The 8,934-nt window shown below is 34.0% G+C and overlaps 1 non-coding gene across 1 annotated transcript; it reads right to left on the bottom strand.

Moving 5' to 3' along the window:
- Window positions 1-7,381: 7,381 nt before the first annotated feature.
- TRNAA-AGC lies at window positions 7,382-7,454 on the bottom strand. Its single transcript has one exon. It is a non-coding gene; the product is annotated as a tRNA-Ala (tRNA).
- Between the last annotated feature and the right edge of the window lie 1,480 nt (window positions 7,455-8,934).

Genomic DNA, 8,934 nt, shown 5'->3' with positions numbered 1-8,934 from the left:
GTTGTTACCACCTAATGCAACTGTAATTATAATTGATTTATTGTCTATCAGCTATTGTCATCACTCATTAATCACTATCAAAGCTAGCCATTATCAACCTCCAAAGCCCTCTTCACCATCTTTTGCATTACTGGAGCACGTTCTTGGGTTTTACATTAATTTAATTTTAATTCAAAATTAATACAACAAAGTATTATCATATTGTATACATAAATAAGATTGTGTACTTAAACAAGACTTTTTTCATGGGAGCAACATACTAATCAACAGTCCTTTTGGGCTTCGAAGTCCTAGGTCTGAAACGGTTGAGCTAAGCCTACTTGCCAAAGTGGCTGAACTAGTTCGGGGCAAACAAACCACTAGGAAGAAAAATCGACATTACTTCAGGGTACATGCATCAATCCTTACTTATGATGTCATATATTAACCACATCGTGATCTTTTCACGAGGATACCATGGACAGGCGTTGTACTATATCGAATGTAAATTTTATATTTTCTCTCATGTATAAAATGTATGTTAGAGGGGCTCTCAAGGGAACTTCCTTCAAAGACTTCAAAGTTGTATGAACTCGCTAACATGTTGGTCTCTATATCCTAAAAGGATTCAACATCTTAAATGATGTGATGAGTGTGGAGTTCATGCTCAAACTCTGTAAGAGGATTATTTCAGCATACGGAAGAATAAAAAAAATGGATTACGTCATAGAGTTTGTGGCACAATAGATCAACTCGATGAAGGAACAAGTCTTACAAGCTATATAGATTCAAAATAAGAAGTATTTTCATTTCAGGGCTCAATTTAAGACCCATACAAGACCATTATGGTTGATTGTTCATAGATGAGAAGTGTCAAGACAAGGACAACCAAGTTAGGAGCTGCCTAGGCAGGACTAACCAAAAGCAAGGATTAGATAGACTCTTAATAGGAGGTCGGGTGAAGAAAGGGATGGAGCTTACGTTCCACAGGAATGACCTCTTGAATCATAAGAGAAAAGGAGCTAGAAGAAGAAGAAGACAAAGTTCATTTGAGAATGAATCATCAAAAGAGATTGTCAAAGCTGAGGCACTAAATAACTTCAGGATTCTTTCTTTAGAATCTTATAAAAGGAATTCTTATCATGTATCTTCTTTTGAGTTAATTACAAGTCTGTTAAGGGAAATGATGCCCTAAAATATCATTTATTCCTTATAATATCAAAAAAATTGATATTGTGTTGGTTCAAAAACATTCATGCAGGAGTCTCCCGTCCTTTAGAGAGTTCAAGCGCGTGTCCACATCATAGTTTTCTAGCAATCAAAAGATGCAAAAGAACTATATACCTCTTATAAAAATCTGTTAGAATCTCACCGAGAGCCTTAAAAGCTCCATCACACATTTCCAATGAAGCTTATTGGACATTTAAGACTTAGAACTTGTTGTTTCTCACACAGCCTTGGCTCAAGGCTTGCATGATTTTTGTTTAGGTATGCACTTAGGTTACAAAAGCCAAGAACCTTGTTCAAGCTCTTAGAGCTTGCAAAAAACCACATTTCTTTTAAAGAATATAATTCTTAGCCTGGCTCCTTCATACCATAGAAGCCGAAAGGAAAGTCTCAAAACCGATTCCATGGAGACCGCGGGAAATCAAGGCATTGCTTTGGTAGGACAAACTTCCGGATCACTCATTTCTAGACCTCAACCAAAAATGAGGTCAACAAGATACCAATAGAAGGCTAATTAGAAAAATATGACAAGCACTTTCGACAACACAAGTGGAAAGATACCAATAGAAGGCTAATTAGAAAAATTTTTTTATGAGGAGGCAAGAACAATCTTAATTTCCTTCTACCAAAGTCACACTAATGACCAAGATAATCAAGGTCATTTAAAATAAAGACTTCATCAATAAATTATGTCCTATGTAGGTGAGAACCCATGTGTGTGATCCCAATAGATAAAGTGCATATCATAGGGATTAAAATATGATATGGAGAAATGACAACATCTCCACAGCCTAGTCGAAGAACAGATTAAAGCAAAAAAATTAAAAAAGTTTGTGGTTGATGGTTTTAATTTTGGGCGTTTACCACAAAACTCGAAAGATTTTTATCAAAATAATTAAATACATCATTTGACGAAAAAATATATCACTTTGAAGGCAAAAAAATTTTATTTAAATATATTGAATCATTGAAATGATGAAAATCTTTGAGATTTATTAGTATACATTAATTAGAGATTTTTTTCTATCTTAGAGGTGTAAGATATGATTTATTTTATTCTAGGGTATGATATCCCTACAAGAGCAAGTCCCTGTAGTTACTTACCTAACAAAATTTTGAACTCTAAAAAAACACTTGATTAAAGTATTGACATGATTTCAAAGTTTGGATGTCAACGTTGGTGTTTCAGGAGTTTCAAACGGGATATGTTCAAATTTGGAGAGATTATTTTCATAGTTCAATGGCAGAAAGGTATAGAGTTATTGAATACTGGGAAGCCTAGTGAGCCCTCCAACATATTCTATAATCAAACTTTATGTGTTGAAAAGGGGCATTCAATTTTAGTTTGAGTTAGAAATTATTTTTAGAAGGGTTGGTACTAACAATCTAGCTACGCCGAGTTGTGGAAAGGCTAGGAAGGGAACTAACCTACCATAAGAGGGAGATTTACCCTTGAATCTTAAAATTGGATGGTTGTTGATTGGAGTTAAAAAATATGGATTTGGTGAAATTGTGATGAGATTGGAAGGGGTTTGGTTTGATTTAAGGAGTATGAATAGGATTGGTTGGATTAATTTATAGACTGAGGTTGAAGTCCTACATATAGAACAATCTAAGTTCTACAAGGAAACTAAATATGTATAGATTCACCTAAATAATTGGGCATGACATCTCCGATCAGAATCCTTATGGTTTTTCATCTTAACGAGTTCATTGGTAGCCTTAGCTATTAACCAGCCAGATAGTCAGAAGTCTCCACTATTACTATATAGATAACTAATATTGCTTTAGTTAATCATTAGTCGATGAAGGTGCCTTCTTCAGTAATTATGAGTTACCTCATCCTATGACACCTCATAGTTCCAGAGATTTATAAGCTTTGGGGGTTTTATAGGTTATGATATTTAGAAATTAGCTAAAAGCACCAAGTAATCTAAGCCAGGGTTCTAAACTGGACTAATCTCGAAGTGCATGGACCTATATTTCATTTCTATGTTGACTACCATAGGGTTTATAGTTGCTCTGCCTGTGTATGGTTTGGAGTTATTTCAAGTTGGTAAACTTTAGTTTATTCTCTTGGGTTTGATCTTTTAGTTATGATTTAGTCTGATTTCTTAGTTCATTGTTCTCAGGTATTTTGCGTTTTCCTAGATCTATTAGTTTTCTTGATTCCTTTGCATTTACACATACAACACTTAACTTCCATTTTATATGCATAACATTCAAATCTTTAATATCAGATAAAAAAAATATTTTTATTTATTTTACGACGGTACATCATACCTTCCCATGCATGCATTCGTCACACCATGGTATTATAGACATAACTTTGAAAGGTTAAGTGTCATATGTATGAATACATAAAAGATTTATATGCATATCATTCAATTCTTATATCTATTTGCATGTATAGCACTCAAGTTGAGTTCATATTACTCAAGGTTTGTATACCACATCAAAAATATACCACCACTTATTTTCAAAAGCAATACATACATTTTCATGTATACATTTTTCACATCAAATTATTTTAAATATAGGTAGGATAATTTAAGTGTTAGATATATAAAAATATAGAAGTTTAGGTGCTAATCATTTAAATACAAAAGTATTAGGTGGTATGTATAAAAAAAATTTAATGTTTAGGTGCAAATATGTAAATACATAAAAATTGAGTGGCATGTATGTAAACGTGTTCAAGTTAAGACATGTGTATTTGAACCAGGCTTAAGCAGTAAAGGGCTTGTTTCCATCTAAGTAAATTATATTGACTTTTACGCTAGCACAGTTGACTTCATTTCAAAAACTTCTTGCAATTAAATAAAAGTATTATCCATCTTCCCATACTACTTTGAATCCAATGCACAATACAACCATTTATGATGAATGTTATTTTGGCATGGATACAAAATACCAAAGCAGTGAAGCTTCAACTAATAACAAACACTCTACATCTAAAATGTGTCAGCATTGATCCTGATGAGACCTAACGGTCCAAAAGAAAAAGAGCATGATAAATGAAGGCTTATCGATGGAAGACTAGGAGGCCAATTTATCCGATCAGTTACAGCCGTCTGAGCTAGAGTATGCATGGTCAAAGCCGACCGAGTCACAAAAATGACCAAAGTATCTGAATATGAGTCGTTCAGTTAAAAACAAGACAAGGAGGTGTCTAAGCCAATCGACATGAAGAAGTTGACTTGAGGGAAGGTCTCTCCTCTCGAAATCTTCAATCATATCGAGGAGATTTAAAAGCTTCCCCATATTATTATCAAGGGTCGACAACCAACCAACTCAGTCGACCGAACTGGTTATGCCGACCTAAAGTCAACCAAGCTCAACCGATAGGTGACATCGACTAAGCATAACTGACTGAATTGGTCCTGTAGAGCTGAAGCTAAAAGAGCTCAATCTACCGAGCCAGAGAGCAGCTAAGCTATATGCTCATATAGGTAAAAATACCTGGAATATCTTGTAAAACCGTCATTAAAGTAGGGGGAAAAGGTAGCATTGTCATATTATACTCTCTCTCCCCAATAAAAGAGAGACCATTTTATGAACAAGGGATACATAAATTTAACCAAAAAATTCAAAAAAGGTCAACACGATTGATATAATTAATTGTTCTTTACTATTCACTTTTCTCCCTCTCTCTCTCTCTCTTTCCTTCCTTATTTTCAATTCCTTGGGGTGTGATTCAAGAACAAATCAAGATTCAATATCCTAAAAGGTATGGTGATTGTGAATTATGCTACAGACAGGTAGAGGAGGAGTCTATGGAGAACAAACTCACAATAGGGACACCAATAATCTGGACTACGCAAGAGAGTTCATGAACCAACAGATCCATGAGTTGAAGGATCAATAGAACCTTCCAAATCAGCTCCGATTTTAGCAAAAACATCAAAACCAATAGATCGCCACTTTGAGATTTTGTTGTGATGTTTTTGCATAAACATCAAACAATTTGCCCGGAGTCAATAACGAAATCTCCTACCACAGGTTTAAGTGAGAACAGAAGCTAAGCCCATCAATGACAACTATAGGAAACATCCCAGCCCATGCAATTTGATAAGAGCAATAGAGTATGAATCAAAAGTAACATATAGGGAAATGCAAATAGATATGGAAATAATTTTTAATGGGTTCAAATTAGGGTTTAAGGAATTAGAACCAGTTGAATCAAACTTCTTTATGCACTCGAGAGAGTATAAAGAAGATAATTACTCTTATTTGTCACTAACAAAACTTTTAATTTATTGCATTCACTATCTAGACACCTCTTATACCATTGCAAAAGGGAGGGTAAACTTATCACTTGATTTCCTCCAAATTTTAATATAATTACTAGATTTGTGAATTAGAGTAAACCATTAGTATAACCTTAAAACTATCAAGATTTTAAAGTTGACAACTAGTTTAGTAAGCTAGAACTTTTTTTAAGATTGTAACACCTCTTTCCTTGTGAGATCGACAATCCAGACTAAAAAATCTAATATTACCTGAAATGACCATGTGTATTTGCATGATACGAAGGAGTGCAATAACACCTGACGTAGAAGCAAGTTTAGCGGTCCAACACACACACATTAAGATTTTGGAGCTGTTTGTCACCTCCCAAAAGAGCTCTTATGGGTGGTGGGCAGCCCAGGACTTAAATACTGCTTTTCGGCCCTACACCTAGCCAATGTGGGATTATTTGTCTGTGACATTCTCCTCCCCCCGTCACGGATCGGCTCCATCGAGGGTCCCACTGGACCATGGAGAGTCCACACAGCTGACAGCACACCTGACAGACAGTAATCTGCTCTGGTACCACTTGTCACCTCCCAAAAGAGCCCTTATGGGTGGTGGGCAGCCCAAGACTTAAATACTGCTTTTCGGCCCTACACCTAGCCAATGTGGGACTATTTATCTGTGACATGTTGCAAAGGAACAAAGGTGCAGCGTCACATGCTGCACAAATCAAATTTAAGAATTCACAAAACTAAGAGTGAGCACATCATGATTTTCACATCCATTAGAGTCCATAAGCGAGACCCACAGAATTTCCTCGACATTCATACGGATATATTTTTTTCATGTACATAACTAAATCAATCAATGCCTTAAAGTAAAAGAAATGGAAAGACTATTTTAAAAACTAAACTAAATGAAATTTAATTTATCTGAATAAATATCGGACGAACCCCAATAGCATTAACTACAGAAGCTAAGCCCATCAATGACAACTATAGGAAAAATCCCAGCCCATGCAATTTGATGAGAGCTATAGAGTATGAATCAAAAGTAACATATAAGGAAATGCAAATAGATATGGAAATACTTTTTAATGGGTTCAAATTAGGGTTTAAGGAATTAGAACAAGTTGAATCAAACTTCTTTATGCACTCGAGAGAGTATAAAGAAGATAATTACTCTTATTTGTCACTAACAAAACTTTTAATTTATTGCATTCACTATCTAGACACCTCTTATACCATTGCAAAAGGGAGGGTAAACTTATCACTTGATTTCCTCCAAATTTTAATATAATTACTAGATTTGTGAATTAGAGTAAACCATTAGTATAACCTTAAAACTATCAAGATTTTAAAGTTGACAACTAATTTAGTAAGCTAGAACTTTTCTTAAGATTGTAATACCTCTTTCCTTGTGGGATCGACAATCCAAACTAAAAAAAATCTAATATTACCTGACATGACCATGTGTATTTGCATGATACGAAGGAATACAATAACACCTGACCTAGAAGCAAATTTAGCGGTCCAACACACACACATTAAGATTTTGATGCTGTTGCAAAGGAACAAAGGTGCAGCGTCACATGCTGCACAAATCAAATTTAAGAATTCACAAAACTAAGAGTGAGCACAACATGATTTTCACACCCATTAGTATCCATAAGCGAGACCCACTGAATTTCCTCGACATTCATAGAGACACATATTTTTTTATGTGCATAACTAAATCAATCAATGCCATAAATTAAAAGAAATGGAAAGACTATTTTAAAAACTAAATTAAATGAATAAATATCGGACGAACCCCAATAGCATTAACAGGCTTTGTTTTAAAGTAGTTCTTTTAAATATAATTTTAAAATAAAAAGGATATACTATTTTTATTATATTATTTGATTATGTTAATCAGTTGAGCAGCGCAAAACATAAAATGGAGATGCGGGGTATCGATCCCCGTACCTCTCGCATGCTAAGCGAGCGCTCTACCATCTGAGCTACATCCCCTTAGTTCTTATATTTTACTAATACTTCCTTTACATGATTTACAACTTATAGGCTCCCCTAAGAGGGAGCATCCAAGTAGAAGCTTGTTGGATGACCCAAGATGGTCTACTTTGACTGATTAGAATAATAAGCCCTCTTAACTTACTTCTGTTTAATACTTTGCTTAATTTTAAAGGATACAAAATAAATATTAAGTCATGTTTTTTATTAGATTAATATAATGGTCATCTTTTTGCCTTATATACTACATCAAACCAAACATGATTTTGAAATTACTTAATTTTTTTTTTGCCTTAAATATATAAATTGATATTGACCTTTATGAATGAAAAGTAAGGCACATAGATGTGCTCCTAAGTTTTATTTTATTTTATTTTAAAATGTCTTTTGAGTTTGTGGTCAAAAAGTATGATAGCCCACACTGATGTGAAAATACACGACCCATCATGTTGAATTTTTTTATAAAAATTGCCGTTATTTTTTTGATAAAACAATTAACTAATTTGAATTAATCTCATAGAGCTTAAGAAGAGTTAAAAACGGGTTATGCATGCCAGAAAATTCGCATTGATAGAGTGGTGATTTAGCATTTTATCGTTATACTAAAATTCAATGCACACACACAGATAAGAAAATATTGTGAAAGGAGACGCCTGAATTTTTACGTAAAAAAAAAAACTTTAAAAAAAATAAAATCACAGTGTCCAACCTAATCAAATTAATGCACTATATGTTTGTAAGTACAAGGGTATACTCTTATCCTAAAATAGAAAAAAATGAGGTTATATTCTTATATTGAAAACTACACATGTCTTCATATAGCTTAAAAAATACACGTGTTGGGTAATTCAATGCCAGTGTCATCTGGTTACAAATGTTGTAAGCTGTGGTCAATGTAGGCTGATGGCTCAGGATACTGGTGATCTATGGTGGCTGACAGCTATAGAAGCATATTGTCACTTATCGAATCTTCTCTATAGAACAGACAATGAAATTTCAAATTTTCTTGTCTTCTTTTACCCCTCCCCCAAGGGAAGAGGTGGAGCCTATGTATAGCTTTTTGGGGAGTGAAATTTTGATCTTTTGTTACAAAATTTATCTAACCATAACATTGGACAGTTCATGTTAATCCACCTGTATCAAGTTTAGTTTTTTTTAATGCTTTGAGTGTCTTAATGACCTCAGAATTGAGCGATCTCAAGCTCATTAGATTTCTCTCATCGAGGTGCTCAGTTCGACAATAAATATTTTAAGTTTAGAGTTCATTTGACAATTCAATTGATGTTTAAAACATTAAACCTTCCAATTGTGCTTATACGATTTGACATAGGCTTGATCGACATAGATTGAACCAATTTTAGAGTTGTTGGTTTTGTCTTGCCAAGACGCTCAATTTATTATAATTTATATGAAATTAGAGCTTGGATGATCATGAATTTGGCTTTTTAAAAATCTCTTCTAAAAAAATTACATCATGATT

This window comes from Phalaenopsis equestris, unplaced genomic scaffold (assembly GCF_001263595.1).
Source record: "Phalaenopsis equestris unplaced genomic scaffold, ASM126359v1 Scaffold234078, whole genome shotgun sequence".
Lineage (NCBI taxonomy): Eukaryota > Viridiplantae > Streptophyta > Magnoliopsida > Asparagales > Orchidaceae > Phalaenopsis > Phalaenopsis equestris.
Note: the sequence above shows the minus strand (reverse complement) of the source record. Positions and strands in the feature narration are given on the sequence as shown.